Here is a 20,543-nt window from a genome sequence, read left to right on the forward strand (position 1 = left end):
CAGAAATCAGTTTCTTCATGTGTTTGTTGGTAAACCACAGCTACGGTTCCTACTAAACACAATTTTCCCAGGATTCCTTAGGCTGCTATTCTAAAAAGTTGTTTCTTTTTAAGGCCATTTCACCCTAAAACAAAAAAGTGCTTTCAAGCTGCAATTACGCATATCTGAAACGTGCAGCCTGTGCTTTGCTCTTGCTTCACGGTGGAGTTGGTGGGTGTGGTTAAATTATGATGTTTTATTCTAAGGGGAGGCTGAAAACATCTGCTCCTTGATGGAAACCATGTGTTATTACAAGACGCTACGTCAGGCAGTTTAACACGATATATTCCTTACAATTACACTTACTAAACAGAACCCCATTACAGAATTCCCGCTAATGTTCTCATCACACACCAACTCAAGAACCTTCCCCTGTAACTCATAGGGGATTGATCAGTGCAATTATCTTGTAAAGGTCTTTGTCAGTGGATTCAAAATAACCGGAAACAGTCATTATTATTATTTAGGGTTCAAGTGTTAATTTTCCAGCCTTACGCAGCTACAGGTGTGGGTAAAGTGGAAAACAAACGCTTCTGTGCACAGCACATTTTCTGGGACGGAGGGCACTGGGAGTGGCCTCCCACCCTGCCGGGAGCGCGCTCCCACTGCAGCGCCTGGAAACGTGGCCCCGAGAGCTCCAGGGAAGCCAACGTGACCTTAGTTCTGCTCAGGGCACAGCTCACGTCTTCATGCCCTAAGCTTGTCTCCCTCATCTGGACGCTTAGGACAAGGTGCCCTCGTGCGTGGGGTCTGAGAAGCTCCGGCCCCGATCCGCCCCCCAGGAGGGCTTTGCTGCCCCCCTGCTGCAGAAGCGGGGCAGCCGTCCAACCTCGGTGCCTCAGCCAGAGCCATGGGGGCCTGGGCAGGGCCGGAGGAGGAGCCCGAGCAGCGTCTGGGGACACAGCTCTGACGGCCACACAGCTTCACCTCTCCCCTGCCCAGACCTGCTCCCGCTGCGTTCCCCTCACATCACACACCTCAGAGCCCATCTGCACGTCAGCCACAGTCAATATCGCGCAGGACAGCCCTTCGCAACAGAGACTTCTTCAGCCCAAAATGTCAGTAATTCTCAAGTTGAGAGACCCTGTGCTAGACTGGCCCAGGAAAAGGAGAGGAGACACAATGAGCAGAACTGGCAGTGAAAGAGGGGCTATCACGACCAACCATACTGACAAGAATTATAAGGAAGTATTCAGAACTTTATACAATTCAGATGAAATGGCAAATTCCTAGAAAGACACAAATGATCAAAACTGACTCAAGAAGAAATAGAAAATTGGAATGGACCTATAACAAGAAAAGAAATTCAACTGGTGATTTTAAATCTTCCCAGAGAAAAGCTCAGTCCCAGATGGTTTCAACGGTGAATTCCATCAAATGTTTAGAGAAAAGCTCTTTCAGAAAAAAAGAGGAGGTAACACTTCCCAGCTTATTCTGCGAGGCCACCACCACCCTGACGCCAAAGCCAGACAAAACGTTACAAGCAAACTTCACACCAATCTCTCTCACGAACTTTAACACAAAAACCCTTAGCAAAATCTTAGCAGCATATAAAAAGGATTATAAACCACGACCAACTGGAATTCATCCCAGGAATGCAGGTTGGATGAACATCTGAAAACCGATCAATCAATAGGTGTGGAAAAATCTCACTGACAAAATCCAACACCTATCCATAATGAAACGAACAGACAAAAACCTCTCAATAAACAAGGAAGGAGTATCCTCAGCCTACACTGGGCATGTAAACAAACCTACACGTCATAGTCAGGGACGTGCTTTCCCTTCCTAAGATCGCGAACAAGCCCAGGATATCTGTTCCGGCCACTCCCACTCAACGCTGTGCTGGAGGTCGTAGAGAGCGATACTTGCTCCGCCAGAAAGGAAGGAAGAGAATGAGAGAATGGAAAATAAATTGAAGCATGAAGATTGAAAAGAACTAATAAAACTGTCTATTTACAGATGACCTGATCCTGTATAAAGAAAATTCTAATATAATAAACTCACTAGAACTAATAAATGACCTTATCAGGATTGCAGGATACAAGCCCATTGTGCAAAACTCAATTCGATTTTCATATACAGTTGACCCTTGAACAACACAGGTTTGAACTGTGAAGGTCCACTTACATGCTGATTTTTTAAAATAAATTCACATATTACTGTAAATGTATTTTCCTTATGATTTTTTAATAAAATTTTCTTTTCGCTAGCTTACATTTTATAAGAATACCACATATAAATATATATAACATTACAAAACATGTGTTAATCGACCGTTCATGCTATCGGTAAGGCTTCCAGTCAACATTAGGCTATCAGTAGTTAAGTTCTGAGGAAGTGAAAAGTTATACACAGTGTGACTGCATGGGGGGTTGGTGCCCCTAACCCTCATGTTGTTCAAGGGTCAACTGTACTATCATCAAACAACCTGAAATGAAATTAAGAAAATAATTCCATTTATGATAGCATCAAAAAGAATACAATACCTAGTATTAAATGTAAAAAAGGAAGTGCAAGATTAATTCACTGAAAACTATAAAACATCACTGAGAAAAATTATAGAAAATTTACATGGAGGGACATCCCATGCTCACAGATTGAAAGATTCAGTAGTATTTGTAAGTCAATTCCCTACAAATTGTAGAGATTCAATGCAATCATTATCAAAATCCCAGCATATTTTTGTAGAAATTGACAAACTGATCCTATTAATTACATAGACATGAAAAGGACCTAGAATAGCCAAAACAATTTTGACAAAGAACAAAGTTGGAGAACTTACACTATTGGATTTCAAACTTACTATAAAGCTATAGAAATCGAGATCATCTGGTGTTAGCATAAGGACAGACATAAAGATCAATGGAACAGAACTTGAAATTCTAGGATGTTCACGGTCTATATCATAAAATTTAACACAAAATAACATTTTAAAGAGTCACTGGAGAGAGATTTCTTCCTGTTAAGGACTCTCAACCCCATAGTATATTTTCATGTCTGTCTTGTGCTGGATTCAGAGGATGGATTGACAGGCGAGGACTCCAACCCACTCTCTCATGTGAATTACACTAAGACGGCCATCTTGGGACCTGCTTTTTATAAACTCTCTCTCCAGCGGCTGTAATGGAAACTTGGCAGTCATAAGATGAGAAGCATATTAGGAGGTAATGTGTATGAAAATTACACGTGGAATTTATGCAGGAAGATTATTTCCCCTAACAGAACATTTTACTTTTTATTATGAAAGTTTTCAAACATGCAAAAATACTGACGTTTCTCTTACCCTTCTCCAGCAATTATCAGTACAGAACCTATCTTGTTCAATCATATGTACCATTCACTAAACCTGATTATTTAGAAATAAATCCAGGTATCCTATTATTTCATCTGTAAAATATTTCAGCACACATCTTTAAATGATAAAGATTCTTCTTAAACCCATAGTCAAATAAAGCATCAATAATCTCCTATAGGAATTTAAAAAATAAACAAAAGAAATCCTCCGTAAGCTGCACGGACTCTGCATTCAGCCTATAAAGGCCAGCGTTCTCGTTTAACAGCCTTTTTACACCCATCTGATGATGTAAAATCAAATGAGTCTCATGCTCATTTTCCCAAAAAACATATTTTTGCAGCAGCAAAGCGAACGTTATAATATGCAGTGGTCAGGAGCCTGCCGTCCTGCTGTTCCAGAGGGAATACGTGAGATAAAATGAACACGGCGGAGCCCGTTAACTCAGTCCCTCTCATGTAATGCGCTGGGCCCGTCTCAGACCTAGAAAAGCTGACCATCAATCCAGGAGGGCTGACCGTCTAGTTCTGAACCTGATAAATTTTCACATGAAAACTTGTGGCTTGGAGTTGTGAATCAGATTCACTGTAAACTATGTTTTCTTAACACCCAACTTGAAATAATAATTTAAAAAATTAAACCCGGGGCCTCCCTGGTGGCGCAGTGGTTGGGAGTCCGCCTGCCGATGCAGGGGACGCGGGTTCGTGCCCCGGTCCGGGAAGATCCCACGTGCAGTGGAGCGCCTGGGCCTGTGAGCCATGGCCACTGAGCCTGCGCGTCCGGAGCCTGTGCTCCGCAACGGGAGAGGCCACAACAGTGAGAGGCCCGCGTACTGGAAACAACAAAAAAAATTAAACCCGAGCCATATGGGAAGGCTCCAGTCATAAAATGCTTCCATTCCATCTCTGCCCCACTATAACTGACAGTATACCTGGTGAGGATGCTGAGAAAACCAAATCCTTCTAACTCTGTGTACTGTCACTGGAGTCATAATCTCATGCGCTATTCCAGTAGAACCAAGCAGACTTCATAGCATCTCCCTTTACTGGGAAGTAAAACAATAAAGAGAGCAGGGAGAATCTGTCTGTTTCTTCTCTCATGATTACCTAGCTGCTCCGAAGGGCTGGGAAAGGCTCCTGAGAAGTCACGGCTCGTATGAGAAGCACCCTGGACGGTCTCGGCAGGCATGTGTGCGGGCTCTGATGTACACCCGCTATTCTGGTATTTTTCTGGGATCGTCTAAAGGGACTGTTTCTGACTCATGGTGAGAAATCAGCCCGCACAGCACACCAGCTGCTCTCATGGTAACAGGGCCACAGACGTCCTCATCCCTAGTGACTGCCTTCTCCTGAGCACGAGAACCATTTCAGCGTTCCCGGCTGTCTTTTCCTTTCCAAAATGCACACCATGTGTACTACTGCCCTCTTTGTAAAAGAAATGGTAGAATGTTTCTTGTAGCCAAAATAACTTTGTTTTCATTATTCGTCTGTTCTCAAAGAGCCATTTTCCGGAAAGTAAAATGCTATGTGGCCAAGCCTATGGGAGCAGTAAAAAGAGTCAGTAAATCGTTGCTAAGCTAGAATAGTCCCCGTACTTACACGCTTTATAGAATAGATTTAATTGGTCTGTGTACTGTGTTGTACAGTACAATTATTCTCATCTATCATGTAATAATATCCTATATGCAGGTGTATTGGTGGTTTGTAAATACCTTATCTTATGGAGATTTCTCCTCCAAATGACTTAAAATTCTTAAGTCACAATTATCTTTTTCCCAGATATGTCAATAGTGCTCTCCACTGACAGGAAATTTCTCTATTTCCACCATTTCCCTCTGCCCCACTCGCCGAAACAAAAGGGGCGGTGAGCACATGACTCCTCTAAGACCAGTACCTTCAAATATAGACCAAAAAAGGGAGAAAACCAGGTGGGGAAATAGAGGGGAAAAAAACCAGTAGGGGAGGGGGGTGGGGAGAAAGGGAACGTCTTCTCCTTTGGTCATTTGATCCAGTTTAAAACAAACAGAGAAGAAAAATCAAAGAGAAGAACTTCCACTTTGGGTGGTATGGCAGTGTGGAAACTCTGAAGGGCCCCTCACACTACAAAACAATTAGATTTTTGTCTAGGACTTAATTTTCCATGTCAGTATTGGGCTTGGAGGAAGTAAGGGACATCCTGAAGTCTCTCAACTCAAGGAAATCCTAATGAGGGATCCAGGAGGGAAACTCCAGTAAGAAAATACAAGACGCAGGGTTGCCCTCAGAGAACTTGCCAGTATCAGAGCTACCTAAGGTTGCAGAGGTGGGGAGGGTAAGCCTTGGGCTCCTGGCACAGCAGGAGAGGTGGACTCTAGACTCCTACCCTGGAAGGGTCCAAAGTGTCCTCATCTTGGGCCCTCTGGCTCTCGCCATAGCAAATGTCACAAGGATCTCCACAGATGATCAACCAAATATGCGCTCACCAACAGCACCAACCATAAAAGGAAACACAGCTTCTATACATAAGAATGGGTAGGAACAACTACAAATACAAAGCAGACTCAGACCCACAAAGACATCAGTTACTCAAATGACCAGAATCAGAATCTGACAAATTAGGTGTGAACCTATAAAAGAAAAAAGAAAATTACAAAAATTATAAGCAAGCATTGTAAAGATAGGCTATAAATGGACAGGCATGTTTGGAAAATATCCAAACAGAACTTTCATAAATGCAAAAAATAATTTTTGAGGTAAAGCTTCAAAAGATGCGTTAGACAGCAGATTCCACACAGATGAAGTGAGATTAATCAAGTGCAGCCAATGTTTGATGAAATTGCCCAGAATGCTGGACAGAGAAATAAGAGGAAAAACTTTTAAAAGATTGAGAGATGATTATAGGATAAGAAATTTCAACAAGTATCTACTCAGAGTTCCAGAGACTAAAGAGAAATACTTAAAGAGATAATGCTTGAGAATTTTCAAGAATTAATGAAATCCATGAATTTACAATATATTTCAAACAGTATAAGCAAAAAGAAACCTACCATTAGACACACAAACAAAACTACAGAACCCCAAAGACAAGGAGACTTATCACCTACGAAGCCACAACCAGGTTAACAGACTTTCAACAATAAAAAATGGAAACCAGAATCTAATGAAATCTCTTCTAAATGAAAAGAGCCACTGTCACTCTATAGCTGTTTGTCTACCAAGATTACCTTTCCACAGTGAGAGCAGAATACAACATTCTCAGATAAACAGACACTGAGAGTGTAACTCCAACAGAACTTTACTAAAGGAATTCTAAAGAATATATTCCAAGGTGAGCCCTAATCCCAGAGGGAAGATGTGATATATTTACATATGTGTATGACATGTACATGTCATATGTAGATTATATATTATACAAATATTTTAGGTATCCGTCATTTTAGTAGAACCTGTTTATTTTCATTGGAATGTATCTCTTTCATAATAAATTGTTACCAAAAAAAAGGAGGATATGAAATGTTAAGGAAAAAATGATGAAAAATAAATTGGTAAACATATGTTAAAGCAAAACATTGTCTAGAAAATAATGTCTAATTTGGGAATTGTAAAAAGGTAGAACTGAAATATTAGACAATTATAGTGTATAAGTCTGGAGAACAGAGGTATAGTGTTTTAAGATCTATATATTGTTTGGAAGGAAACTGGAATATTCACTTTAAATTTACTAAGTTAGGAATACAAGGTTCTTTTGGCTTCCAATTCCAATACGTGTGTGTGTGTGTGTGTGTGTGTGTGTGTGTAGGCTTCCCCACACCAACAAGAAATTCTCAGATGCCAGCAGGATGTCCAAGAATTCGAAATCAATCCTGATACTGTCTCCCTGGAGACAGAATCAGATTCTACAGGTTAAGGTTCAGTCCCACAAGACAGCCCTCCACTTCAGACTCCAGTCAAAAGCCCAGGTTTCATGCTCCTGACCCACCGGTTACAAATTCGAGATCCCAATGACCCCCTCCAACTCAGGATGCCAATCACAAGTCCAGTTGTTACTTGTACTTCTGATCAACTGGCTATGAATCAGAGGTTCCCACAACCCCCCCACCCCTCAGGTTGGATTAATTTGCTCGAACAGCTCACAGCACTCAGGAAAACCCATTTTCTTACTGGATTACCAGTTTGTTACAGAAGGCTATGGAGAAAGGATACAGATGAACATCCAGATGGGAGAGATACACGGGACAAGGTGTATGGGAGGGGCGTGAACCTTCCATGCTCCCTCCAGGTGCACGACTCTGCCAGGTCTCCACATGTCCACCAACTGGGAATCTCTCCAAATGCTGTCCTTTCGGGCTTTTATGGAAGCTTCGTTACTTAGGCACAATTGATTAACTCATTGGCCATTGGCAGTTGATTCAACCTGCAGCCCATCTCTCCTCCCTGGAGTTCAGGGTAGAGGTGGGGATGGGGTGAAAATTCTAACCCTCTAATCATTTGGTTGGTTCTCCTGGCAACCAGCCCCTACCCTTAGGTGGGGCCCTACTGAAAGTGTTTTCAGGAACTAAGGACAAGAGACCAAATATTATCCCATTGTTCTTATCACTCAGGAAATTCCAAGGGTTCTGGGAGATGTGATCCAGGCACTGTGGATGAAGACCAAATATATATTTCTCCTATAAATCACAATACACAAAGGTAAAACTGCAATGGTGATCGCCAAAATAAAAAAAATGGAGTAAGAAAAAATATAAGAAAATAAACAGAAAACCAGATCTCAATATATCCCCAAAGGGAAAAAAGATGATAAGGGAGAAAAGATATCCAAAGAAAAATTGGAAGGTTAAATATAAATGTACTGGACTTTCCAACTAAAAGGTGGAGATTGTCAGAATGAATTATAAAAGTCTAGCTAGATGCCATTTATAGGAGAATACCTAAACTTAAGGTGTAAAAACTCTAAAAGTAAAAGTGAAGTATATACCAGGCAAGCATTTATTAAAAAGAAGTTAAAACAGTTACATTACTTCAAGCAAAAAACATTTTAATAGATAAGCATTATTCAGGATACAGAGGGCTCTACATAACAAAAAGTTTCAATTCCTCAAGGATATAAAAATTTTTAACATGTATGCCTTAATAACAACCTCTGCCCCCAACCCATTTGTGTATGTATGCGTACAATTGTGTGTGTACACACAAAAAATTAATAAAACTACAGAGAGAATTTGGTAAATCCACTATCATAGTGAGAGGTTTCAACATGTATCTCTCAATCACTGCTTGGTCAATCAGGAAAAAAACATGGGAAATTTTAATAACACATTCAACAAGCTTAACTTATTGAGTAGATATAGACTCCTGATTCAATAAGGAAAGATGACACATTCTTTTGAAGTACATATTAACCATATACCGGAATTATGTTAACTGCATTAAATTTCAAAGAAGTAGTATCATTCAGATTATGTTATCTAACCATAATGCAATTAACTTAGAAGTCAACAATAAAAAGATGGAGGAAAATTCCCACGCTTTGGACATTTTCAAATATACTTCTAAATAACCCATTTGTCAAATAAAAAGATCATAATGGATATAAATGAATAACTGAATGACTGAAATGAAAAAACTATATATCCAGACTAGTGAGATGAAGCAAGAGTGATATGCAATAGCACACAAATGGCATTGAAGTTTTACTTAAAAAGAAGACAGGCTAAAATTAATGCTTTAAACATCCAATTTAAGATGCTAGAAATAAGAATGAATCCAAATAAATTGACAAAATTCCTAGAAAATGCAATTTCCGAAATGACTCAAGATGAAATAGAAGGTGTGAATAGACCTATAACTAGGAGAGAAATTGAATCATCAGGGTAAAATCTTCCCACAAGGAAACAGCAAGACCAAAAGGTTATAAAGGCTAGTTACATCAAACTTTCAAGAAACAGGTCATTCCACACTTACAAAAAATCTTTCAGAAGAAGAACTAGAAACAGAAAAGAAAAGCTCCCCAACTCATCTCATGACACCTACTGGCCTTGAAATCAAGTTAAATAAGGATAATATAGAGGAGGAAACATATGGACTATTCTCACTCATAAACATGGAATGTATAATTTTAGTTACATAAACAGAATTCATATATCTGTTATGTGTGCATATGTGTATATGTACATATATGCATATATAATTTTAACAAAAGAGAAAGCCATATGATCCCTCAAAAGATGCAGAAAACATCTGATAATATTCTAAAATAGTCATAGGAATCTTTTGAGAGACTATAAATAGACTGAAGTTTCTTTTACCTGATCGTGAATATACAAAACACACGCATCACGTGTCTTTCCTAATGCGGAAATGTTGGAAACATTCCCCGTAAAATGTGGGGTAAAACAAGGATACCACAATAACTGATCCTGTTATATAACTGATCACTGCAGTATAGGGATAAACTAGCACATTAAGACAAGAAAAGTAATAAAGCTATAAAACTTGGAAAGGAAGTAATAAAACAATTATTTGTAAATGATATGAACTCCTACATTGAAAACTCTGAAGAATCTACTGATATACTATTTAAAATAAAAGAACTTATTAAGGTAAATGGGTATAAGATCAGTTCACGAAAATCTACTGCATTTTTATATACCACCAACAGTCAATTAGAAAATGTCAATTTTTTAGAAGTATCATGTATCAACAAAAGTATCAACAACAAAAAGTAAAGTTAACTAGAAATATATCTAACCAAAAATGTGCAACTCCTATATGCAGAAAATTATAAAACCTTATTGGAAGATTTTAAAGGGGGCCTAAATAACTGGAGTGATATACTGTTTGTGGATGGGAAGATTCAAATCACAAAGATGTCACTTCTCCCCAAACTGAATTATAGATTCCATATAGTTCTGATCAAACAGGTTTTACCAATAAACCTGACACATTAATTCAAAAATTTATGAAACAAAGGCCAAGAATAGCCACAAAACTTCTAAAGAAACTTCTAAATAAGTAAACTACTGTGGGGCAATTGCCCTCCCAAATGTCACGCCTTATTATGAAGCTACAGCAATGAAGACGATACAAGAACAACCCAGAATAGAAAGTCCAAAATAAGCTCATACCTTTATAGAGACTTACTCTGTATCAGAGACGGCACCACAGCTCAGTGAGAACAAGGTAAGCTTTTCAATATATAGTGCTGGGATAACTGGTTACCCATATGGGAAAGAAATCAGATCCCTGCCTTACAACATATACAAAACATCCAGTTCTTATTATTTAAAGACTTGGCTGTGAAAGGCAAACTTTTACAAATTTTAGGAGTAAAAAAGGAAGCTATCTTTATAACCTCAGGTTAGGGAATGCATTCTTAAAATTAAGGACTTCTGTTCTCAAAACAGAAGTTTTGAGAACTTGAAAAAGACAAGCCAAAAATTGGTAAATGATATGAGTAACATGTAAACAGTAAAGGATCTGTATTCAGAAACCATAAGGAACTACCACCACTCAACAAGAAAAAGACAAACAACCCAGTAGAAAGGTGAGCAACAAACGAATAGACATTTTGCAGAAAACAAAAAAGGTAAATTTTAAAAAACAGGAAAAGATACTAAGCCAAAAGGCTATCAGAAGAGTGCAAATTAAAACCACAACTTAATTTTAACACAGATTTTCATTTAGATTGGCAAAGATAAATAAGTCTGATAATACCAAGTTGTTGAGAATGTGATGAGAATATAAACTGAGACAACCATTTTTGCATTATCTCATAAATCTGAACATTTGCATATCCTGATTCAGCAATTCCACACTTATGCACATATCCTCACATTTTAACTCATTACACCAAGAAACACACAGAAGTATGTTCACTGTAGCAAGTTTCAGAATATCAAAAAGCGAAAACAATCCAAATGTCCATTCACAACATAATAGATAAATCCATCCTGGCATACTCACACAATGAGCTATTATATAGAAGTCTCAATATATAAACTATACCCAGATAAAATAATATGAATAAAATTCGGATTCATAGTGATGAATGAAAAAGCCATTCAGATTTAAAAACATGATGCATTTTTATAAACCTCAAAAAAAAGTGACTACACAGTATCTTTGTGCATACATATATACAAATGCAGCAAAACACCGTACAAAAGGAGAAAGACAAACATAAAGCCGAGGACGGCAGATACCTCTGGTGGGGAATCAAGGGGATAAGATGGGATGGTAAGGAGTGCATAGGTAGTTGTAACAATACTGGTCATGTTCTAGATTTTAGATTGGCGGATATGTTCATTTTAGGGTTACATAGTCTTTGGTATGTACATAATTTACATAATTTTTAAATGGGGGGAGAGAAGAACAAAGGGAGAGAGAGATCCAACTAAAGACCATGACAGGTCTACCTCACAGTATCACAGGTTTGGTTCCAGACCATTGCAGTAAAGTGAATATTGCAAGCCTCACAAATTTTTGGTTTCCCAATGCAAATAAAAGTTATGTTTACATTATTCTGTAGTCCATTAAGTGTGCAATAGCATTATGTCTAAAAATAAGCATACATACCTTAACTTAAAAATACTTTATTGTTAAAAAAATGCTAAACATCCTCTGAGCCTTCAGTGAGTCGTAATCTTTTTGCTGGTGCAGGGTCTTGCCTGGATGTTGATGGCTGCTGACTGATCAGGTCGGGGGCTGCTGAAGGCTGGGGTTGATGTGGCAATTTCTTAAAATAGGACAGCAGTGAAGTTTGCCACATCAATTGACTCTTCCTTTCATGAACGATTTCTCTGTAGCACGCAATGCTGTTTGAAAGCATTTTGCCCACAGTAGAACTTCGTTCAAAATTGGAGTCAATCCTCTCAAATCCTGCCGCTGCTTTATCAACTAAGTTTATGTAATATTCTAAGTCCTTTGTTGTCATTTCAACAATCTTCATAGCATCTTCACCAGGAGATTCTGTCTCAAGAAACCACTTTCTTTGCTCATCCATAAGAAGCAACTCCTCATCTGTTAAAGTTTTATCATGAGATTGCAGCAATTCAGTCACATCTTCAGGCTCCACTTCTAATTCTAGTTCTCTTGCTATTTCCACCACATCTGCAGTTACTTCTTCCACTGAAGTCTTGAGTCCCTCAAAGTCATCTATGAGGGTTGGTATCAACTTCTTCCAAACTCCTGTTAATGTTGATGTTTGCACCTCTTCCCATGAATCACGAATGTTCTTAATGGCATCTAGAATAGTGAATCCTTTCCAGAAGGTTTTCAATTTACTTTGCCCAGATCCATCAGAAGAATCACTATCTATGGCAGTTACAGCCTTACGAAATGTGTTTCTTAAATAATACGACTTGAAAGTTGAAATTACTCCTTGATCCATGGGCTGCAGAATGGACGTTGTGTTAGAAGGCATGAAAACAACATTAATCTCACTGTACATCTCCATAAGAGCTCTTGGGTGACCAGGTGCATTGTCAATAAGCAGTAATATTTTGAAAGGAATCTTTTTTTCTGAACAGTAGGTCTCAACAGTGGGCTTAAAATATTCGGTAAACCATGTTGTAAACAGGTGTGCTGTCATCCAGGCTTTGTGGTTCCATTTATAGAGCACAGGTAGAGTAGATTTAGCATAATTTTTAAGGGCTCTAGGATTTTCGGAGTGATAAATGAGCATTGGCTTCAACTTCAAGTCACCAGCTGCATTAGCCCCTAACAAGAGAGTCAGCCTGTCCTTTGAAGCTTTGAAGCCAAGCATTGACTTCTCCTCTCTAGCTATGAAAGTCCTAGATGGCATCTTCTTCCAATATAAGGCTGTTTCATCAACATTGAAAATCTGTTGTGTAGTGTAGCCGCCTTCCTTAATTATCTTAGCTAGCTCTGGATAACTTACTGCAGCTTCTACACCAGCACTGGCTGCTTCACCTTGCACTTTTACATTATGGAGATGGCTTCTTTCTTTAAACCTCATGAACCAACCCCTGCTAGCTTCAAACTTCTCTTCTGCAGCTTCCGCACCTCTCTCAGCCTTCATAGAGTTGAAGAGCGTTAGGGCTTTGCTCCGGATTAGGCTTTGGCTTAAGGGGATGCTGTGGCTGGTCTGATCTTCTATCCAGACCACTAAGACTTTCTCCATATCAGCAATGAGGCTGTTTCGCTTCCTGATCATTCGTGTGTTCACTGGAGTAGCGCTGCTAACTTCCTTCAGGAACTTGTCCTTTGCATTCACGACTTGGCTAACTGTTTGGCGTAAGAGGCCTAGCTTTCGGCCTATCTCAGCTTTCGACAGGCCCTCCTCACTAAGCTTAATCATTTCTAACTTTTGATTTAAAGTGAGAGACGTGCGACTCTTCCTTTCACTTGAACACGTAGAGGCCATGGTAGGGTTAATAATTTGCCTATTTTCAATATTGTTGCGTCTAAGGGGATCGGGAGGCCCGAGGAGAGATACTGACACGGAACGCACGTCAGTGGAGCAGTCAGAACGCCCACAACATTTTTCAGTTAAGTTCCCTGCCTTACCTGGGTGCGGCTGTCAGCGCCCCAAAACTACAACAGCAACACCAAAGGCCATCAATCACAGATCAGCGTAACCAGTAACGACGGAAAAGTTTGCTTGAATTACCACAATGTGACACTCAGCAAGTGAGCAAAGGCTGCTGCAAAAATTGGTGCCGACAGACTTGCTCCATACAGGGTTACCACAAACCTTCAATTGGTAAAAAACGCAGTATCTGTGAAGCAGAAGAAAGCAAAGTGCTGCAAAATTATGCACGTACTACTGTTGAGTTGTCTGCCTTCCTTAAATTACGTCAGCTTTTGCTTCATGCACTTGGGGGCTCTGCCGTTGGGACAGGTGGTTATGTTCAAATCCCACCAGAGAAAGTGCAGCTCTTCAGAAATCCTATCAAGAAAGACCTTGAAGGCCCCCGCCGACGACCACTCCCACTCCTCCCTGACGGCTCGGCTTGTCTCCACAGTGGCTCCTGGTCCCTGCGCACAGTGCACCTGGCCTCCCCAGGCGGGCACGACGGCAAGGCGGCTCCGACAGTGCGGGAAGGGCCAGACCCCGAGAAGACCCCAAAACACGCACCCCGGGGCGACGCGAGGATCCCGGCGCCCACCAAGCTCCAACCCCAGACCGCGCACAGCATGCTGGGACCACAGTCCACGACTCCCGCGAGGCACGTCGGGATTCCAAACGTCTGACTGGGATTCATGGGACAGCGGCGCGCTGCACGCTGGGCCTCGTAGTTCCACGACGGACGACCGGCCTTAGCACGTGATGGGAGGAGTTGTGGGACGTCAGCCCCTGTTGCATGCCGGGACCAAAAGCGCCTGATTGGGTTTCTGGGACACCGGCCTCTTAGTCCTAAGACACCAGCCAGCCCTCAGCGCATAAAGGGTTGTGGGAACCGCAGAGCGTTGCATGCCGGGACTTGTAGTTCTCGTGACGCCGGCCCTCAGCCGGTGACGGGGACTGCGGGACAGAGACCCTCGTTGCACGCCGGGATTCACGGCGCCTTACGGGGATTCGTGGTACAGAGGGGCGCGTTGCACACCGGGACTCAGAGTCCCACGATGTCCAGCCTCAGCGCCTGACAGGGCTTCTGGGCCGGCAGCTCCGCGTTGCATGCCGACCCACAGCCCCAGATGCCGGCGCTTATGGGGTGGATGGGGCGAAGGAACACTGTTCCCACCGGGCCCAGTCGCAGAAGCGTGGTCCTAGGACGCGCCCATTTCCCTATGGCCGGCGGAGGACCTCTCGGGCCCCGCGTGGGCGTGTTTACACCCAGGCCCTCGGCGCCTGCGCGCACGAATGCGGTGGCACGTGACGTCGCACGCTGTCCCGGAAGTCGGCGCGGAACGGGCGGCTGGTGGAAGCCGGTGGTGCCGAAGGGGGAATCGTAGCGCCGCTGCCGCCTCTGCTTGGGCCGGGGTCGCCCGGTAGCCCGCGATGGGCGCCGGACCCTGAGCGCCCACCGCCGCTTTTCCACAGCGCCTCCACTCGGCTGCGATGGAGGCACCGCCCAGCGGCCGCGTTCCCGCCGAGGGCGCCCAGCCGCCGGCCGTGGCCGAGGTGCGCTGCCCCGGCCCCGGACCGCTGCGCCTGCTCGAGTGGAGGGTGGCGGCTGGCGCGGCCGTACGCATCGGCTCTGTGCTGGCCGTGTGCGAGGCCGCCGCCTCCGCGCAGCCCACCGGGCCCGCCCCTACTCGCGCCGGCTCCGGGGGCTGCGTGCGCACGGAGCGCAGGCTGAGGTCGGAGCGCGCGGGCGTGGTGCGGGAGCTGTGCGCGCAGCCTGGCCAGGTGGTGGCACCCGGGTGAGTGGGAAGGAGGGAGGGGGCTGAGGTCTAGAGGGAGTTCTGGGCTTGGGCCGGGAAGGGGTCCTGGCCCGGCACTGGGTGGGAAAGGGTCTCCGGGGCAGCAGCTGAAGGCTGCACTCTGAGAGAACTTTGTAAGTTAGAGCCCACAGCGGCTTGGCTGCCTGTTTATCTAAGGCTGGACGGCAGTCACTGCTAGTCACTTTACTAATCAGAGGCAGCTGGCTTTTTTTTAAAAAACTCTTCGTCACCGAAATTGCACCCTTTGTAAAACAGTTGTGTTCTCTTTTCTCTCTTTCTGTAATAGGTGTCTCCCCCACAAGACTTCACGTTTGTAAACTAGGAAACCTAGGGGGTCATAGTGCGCACAGGACTAATCAGGCGTACTCCATGCTTGTCGCAGTGTCAGCTGTTGGGAGGCGTGCACTTCTTTAGGTTCTAGTAAACCTTGCGAAACGTGGTTGTAAAACCTGGTGCAGTTCTGCATCTCAGCTCAGGAAGGGGGTGCGGCCTGGGCACAGGTAGGTCAGAATGAGAAGTAGTAGTGCACCCTCCTGCCACAGGCTCTTGCTGTCGTACTTCTGTTTTAATCTAGTAAAGGGTTTTTTTTTCTTTTTTAAAGTGTGTGAACCTGTCAGTTTATATCTCCTCCCTGAGTTGACCAGTGTTGTGCACAAAGGCATGTGCGCATGGCTGGTGTGGTTGCTGTCATCGTCAGGGACAGAAGCCTGGGGCAGGGGAGCATTCCTGCCTCCTGCTTAGTGGCTGGCGTGCAGCTGTCCTCTGTGGGGACCTCAGTGCCCTGGGTGCTCAGTTCCCTTTCTGCCCACCCTGGCCCTCCCCGGGGGTGGGGGGGCATCAGTCCCTGCTCCTCTCCCTGTGGCTCTAATTGCCCCTCTGGCTTTGGAGCATCTTCTGCCTAGTCCACACAGCAGTGGGTGACCAGGATAGAACCGGCCTCCCTGGGAGTCTCATCCCGCATCCTTTCCTCTCCTCTCCTCTCCTCTCGTCTTTGGTGGGGAGCCAGGCCCTCAGCCTCTGCTCAGATGCCTGCCCCTGCCCACTGAGTGCATCCGCCACCAGAGCTGTCTGCCTGGCCTCCTTTAGGGGACAGGGGCTCGCTGTGCTGTGTGTGTGTGGCACAGTGTCAGCGTTACTTTGAAGTCAGGTCTTAACCTGACCATTGGTTGGTCCATAATGAGCCTGTAAACCTGCCAGCTAAACGATGGAGGTGCACCCTGATGCTGCTGTATCACTGTGTAGAAAAACCCTGAGGGAAAGACATCTTCTTCATGTGGTTCTGTTCCTCTGCATGGAAAAGGCCACCAAGGCCCAGACGGGCCAGTTACTGGTCACGGCAGTTAGTGAGACTCACGTGCATGCATGGATCAGGACAGCCAGTCCTGCAGATAGATCAGAGTAACCCAGTGAGGTCATGTAACCAATCAGCCCAGTAGCTGATAGAGTGACAGGCTCCCAGCTGTGAGTAATTCTCTTTTTGGTGTGTTTTTGGTGTTTCAGGTCTTGGGGTATCTTACTGCAGTGGTTCATCGTGGGGCTTTTTGAGGACCTGAAGAGTGGTAGCATTTCTCCTGGAAGGCAGGTGTGTGGGGGAGGAGAGCACCAGCGCAGCGCCGGGCCCACCTGGCTGGAGTTGTCCTTGTCTCCATCTGCACTGTCCTCTGCAGGACTCATCCTGACCACGTCAGAGGTTGTTCTCAGGCAGTGAACAGTTGCAGGAACGTAGAAGTCCTGCCTCTGGGTGTAGTGGAAATAATCAGTAGATACTGTTGTGATCTGTAACGGGATTGCACGTTTTTGTAGTGCTTCGTGCTGTCGGGGAGAACGGGAGCTATTCTGACTGAGACAGAGGAAGGGGCTGAGGTCCCAGGAGGTTTTGATAAAACAGCACTGTCCCTACTGAGGCTTTGCCAGGGCTTCCTCTGCCCTGCTCTCTCCTTAGGCTGCGTTTCATCCAGAGCGTCCCCCTGGGGGGAAGCAGATAGAATGAGAGTCTGTTTCTGTCTTCGTAATATATATGTGGATTGAAATTATTTTGATTTGAAAATTTTCTGACAAGGCACTGCCTGCCAGAGAGTAAGTCTGTTAATTGTGTACCTGATGATGTCTTTCCCCCTCACCTGTCTGCTTTTTTTCAATTCACTCGGGTACATTGATGTCTCCAAAGGAAAGGAAAATATATGCATAAAGTAATCAGGAAACAAGTGTGGTGATGGATAAGGACCGACACGGGAGGAGGCTGTGTAGGTGCGCCTTTGCCTCTTCCATTGACATCCAGCCAGCTTGATCTGTGCCTGTCTGAACCTGCTGTTTTTATCAGGGTTGTACAGTGCCGATGTTCTTAATTTCATCGTTTCTGCTTTATTTCTTGCTTTGTTTTCCTCTGTAAGAACAACTAATTTTTCAGTGTGGATTCAGGGGTTCTTATTTTATTCAGTGGCTTATGGTCCATTCCGATGACTTGCCTTGATGCTCAAGCTGTCCTGGATGTGGAAGCGGGCGCCCTTCCAGGTCCCGTTAACGTAGAGCATGGTCCTGTTTTCTGACACAGATGGCTTCTGCTCTCCCATCCCCAGCCCTGGAGTCAGCCATTTCTCCAAGAAATCCTGCTTTCTTTTAATGGAGAATGGCATTTAGAAACCCCAATCTGGGTGCACAAAATAGTCTCTTTTCCTCCAATATTCTTCAGTACTCAGAGGTTTAGCACTTAGAAGAGATCCCGTAGCCCTCCTAACCTGTAAGCCCTGCCCAGACCCAACACCTGACAGTGACTGCTCCAGGGAGCAGCGTGCTGGGGCCCAGCTCCCTGACACTGCCCTTTCTGATACACCCTGTGCTCTCTGACCTTCCTATTGGAGCAGACACAAAAGCTAATGAGTACAAAAAAATTAGAGTTTGATACTTGTGTGTTTTGGGGAAAATAACTTGTTTAGGAATTGCATTTGATGGTTATCCTATGGATTTTCTCCAGGAACGAACCAGGAAAGCTGACCTTTATGGGTGACTGGCCTGGCATTCTGCGGCTTGTTTTTAGAGTTCACGGTGCATCAGTCCCTTGGCCGTGTGGAGGATTAGGGTAGAACACAGCCCACTCGGCGCGTTTCACCCGGCCTCGAGCAGTGTCTGCAAAGCTGGAGGAGGAAACAACTTATGCCAAAAAGGACGTTGCTGCTGTGCTCCTATCTAATTCCCTTTCCCTCTCTCTTGTCATTTTATCTGATGCAGAAGTCATTTGGGATAGACAGTGTCATACTCAGCTCTGGCCCTGGAGAGCAGTTCCGAGTGATCTAGTAATTGACAGGAAGTACAGTCCGCCCTCCACACCACAGGTTCCGCATCTGTGTATTCAGCCAGCTTGGATTGAAACATTTGGGGGGTGGGGGGGAAGTTCAGAAAGTTCCAAAAAGCAAAACTTGAATTTGCCACATACCAGCAATTATTTACATAGCGTTGGCATCGTGTTGGGTATCATAGGTAACTGAGAGGTGATTTAATGTACACAGGAGGGTGCATGTAGGTTATATGCAAATACTAGGCCTTTTTTTTTTTATTTTTTTGCAGTACGCGGGCCTGTCACTGTTGTGACCTCTCCCGTTGCGGAGCACAGGCTCCGGACGCGCAGGCTCAGCGGCCATGGCTCACGGGCCCAGCCGCTCCGTGGCACGTGGGATCCTCCCGGACCGGGGCACGAACCCGCGTCCCCTGCATCGGCAGGCGGACTCCCAACCGCCGCGCCACCAGGGGAGCCCGCTAGGCCTTTTTATATAACGGACTTGAGCATCCTCAGAGTCTGATACTTGCGAGGTCCTGGAACCAATCCCCTGCGGATACGGACGGGTGACTGTCAAGTCTGTTTCCCCCTCCTTTTAATTTGGGCCGAGTGTTTCTGAGCTGCTGTACCCCGTAAGTTTCACTCCACCAGTGTGCCTACCAAGAGGAGAGGTGTGTGGAGGCTGAGCCCCAGGTCATCGCTCCTGGCCCAGGAGCTCTGGGGTCACTGGTGTTCGTGTGGCCTGCACGTTGTCACAAGGCAGCAGGTCAGTGGAGCCTGTAACTGAAGTGTAAGCAGCCTCAGCATATGTAAGCCTCCTGGGCTGGTGGATGAGCCAGTTACTGTTTCTCAAACACCTGCCGCCAGCGTCCCTGGAGGTGAGCGGCAGACTTTTCACCAGGTGCCAAAGGGCCCACACGCACCACTGGCCCGTGAGCAGCTGTCTGAGACGCGCCTTTGAGCGGAGCAGAGCGCCTCCGGTCCCCTTGCTGGCTCCACCGCGCCGTCGCAGATGCTTCCAGGGCCCCGTTCCTCCCCTCGGGCGCAAGAGAGCAGGGCTGGCTGGGAAGGGTCCCGGCGGGGAGGGGTCTGGGAAGGTGGGTGCCCCGTGTCAGCAGTGAACGCCCCCCAGAACCGACCGGGCAGGGAGGACCAGCTGTGGCCCGGCACCGGGCCTGGAACCCAGGGCATGGCCCGCATGCGGCCGAGGTGCCGTGAGAGCTGGGAAAGCAGAGACCCCGACCAGGCCGCAGGCGGAAGAGTCCTGGAGGCGCTGCTGGCTGAAGGGGTCGTGGGCACCTCGTGGAGGGATTTGGGTGGACGTGGGGGGCTGGGGGGCCACACGTGGAGAAGGCCAGCCAGGGCAGGGCTCCCCTGGGTGCCGGATCACCAGCGGCCGAGGCGGGCGGGACCTGGAGCAGGTGCCACCAGAAGGGCAAGGTCGAGGGAGGAGCCGCGTGTGCTCAGGGCAGCCCCTCGTCCGCCGCTCCGGTTTGTCTAGGATCGGGGCGAGGGGGGCCGTTTCAGGGAGAGGTTGAGACGGCGTTGAGGGTGGGAGAGGGGCCAGGCCGGCGGGGCCTGGTGTGCCCACCCCGCCCAGCACTGGGGTCGG

The sequence above is a fragment of the Grampus griseus genome (assembly GCF_964374135.1).
Source record: "Grampus griseus genome assembly, chromosome: 12".
NCBI lineage: Eukaryota > Metazoa > Chordata > Mammalia > Artiodactyla > Delphinidae > Grampus > Grampus griseus.